The sequence below is a fragment of the Macaca fascicularis genome, chromosome 2, assembly GCF_037993035.2.
Source record: "Macaca fascicularis isolate 582-1 chromosome 2, T2T-MFA8v1.1".
NCBI classification, from domain to species: domain Eukaryota; kingdom Metazoa; phylum Chordata; class Mammalia; order Primates; family Cercopithecidae; genus Macaca; species Macaca fascicularis.
This window is the reverse complement of record NC_088376.1, coordinates 63,437,941-63,439,366: the sequence shown is the minus strand read 5'-3', so window position 1 is coordinate 63,439,366 and position 1,426 is coordinate 63,437,941. Positions and strand designations below refer to the sequence as shown.

The following is a 1,426-nucleotide window of genomic DNA, read 5'->3' as shown; positions in this document are numbered from 1 at the left end:
ATAATCAGGACTTCTAGGATGGAAGAGAGATTGGGAGGTAGGAGCAGGAAGGCAAATTCAGATCCCATAAAGAATCAGTTGTCCTTCCAAGAGGTTCTCAGCCCAGTGAAGTTCCAGATCTCTTTCCATTCTTGGGAAAGAGTAGCAGTCTCTGGTGGAAGGAATATCCCCTACTTCTTAGGAAAATTTATTTATGACCTGGTCTGGTAGTATTCCCTACTTCTTGGGAAGATTTACTCATGACCTTCCATAGCAGGGTGGAGTTGGGGTTTTGGTTGCTGCCATGCTTCTTCCTTTCCAGTGTCTCTTCTGCTTATCCGAGGTAATGCAAAAACTTTAAACTGATACCTGTTGGTGTAATGGGAGTGCCTTTAATTTATATCAACCTTCCAACTACCTTAATGTTTGGTTTTTGCTAGTCAATTCCATGCACATCTTATCCTCAAATGCTCTAATATGTGTAGACCTAACTGTCCTATTGTGAATCCCCTGTCTATTAGATACCCAGAGGCATGATCCAGCCAGGTCATTCAAGAGTGGCTCAGCAATCAGCAGACAGGATGTGTCAAAGGGATGGTCAAGTCCCTGGTTCCACCTCCAGGGTCAGCAACAAGGAAGGTGTCTGATCAGAGAGAAAGAGTCAGAAAAGCAAGAAGCAAATGTATTATAATAAAATGTTACAGCTCTTTTAGAATTTATCTAGCAGGTTTTCTGGTTACTATAAGAGAAGGGGGAACCACCGCGGATTTGGAATATAGTAAGATGGGGATATATTTATTCTCTTAGTAGCTGGTGCAAAGATTCCTCTTTGGGGGAAAGGTGTCTTTGTAAAATTACTTCAGGGGCAAACATGGGGAAGACTGTAAACATTGTGTTTGGGTGCAGAAGTCCTTAAACTTTAGCATGCAGCAGAAACCCTGGGAGTTGCTAAAACTCAGATGTGCTGGTCAGCTCACCTTCAGAATTTCTCACTCAGAAGACCTGGGGTAGAGCTTGAGAGTTTGAATTTCTAACACACTCCTGGGTGGTGATAATGTTGCAGGTTCAGAAACCACATTTTGAGAACTACTGACTTTCAAAAAAGAAGACACTACCTGAATAACTGAAGAGAAGAATCTAGGGTTGCACTTGTATTAGCCCATTCTCACGCTGCCATAAGGACATGCCTGAGACTGGGTAATTTATAAAGGAAAGAGGTTTAATTAACTAACAGTTCCACATGGCTGGAAACTTATGATCGTGGTGGAAGAGGAAGTAAACATGTCCTTCTTCACATGATGGCAGGAAGGAGAAGTGCCAAGAAAAAGGGGGAAAATCTCCTTATAAAACCATTAGATCTTGTGAGAACTCACTGTCACGAGAACAGCAGCATAGGGGTAATTGCCCCCATGATTCAATTACCTCCCACAATGTCCCTCCCATGACA

General features: G+C 42.6%; 1 pseudogene; it reads left to right on the top strand.

The window, feature by feature from the left end:
- The first annotated feature begins 672 nt into the window (after nt 1-672).
- On the top strand, nt 673-741 carry LOC123572038 (U7 small nuclear RNA; annotated as a pseudogene).
- The last annotated feature ends 685 nt before the right edge of the window (nt 742-1,426 follow it).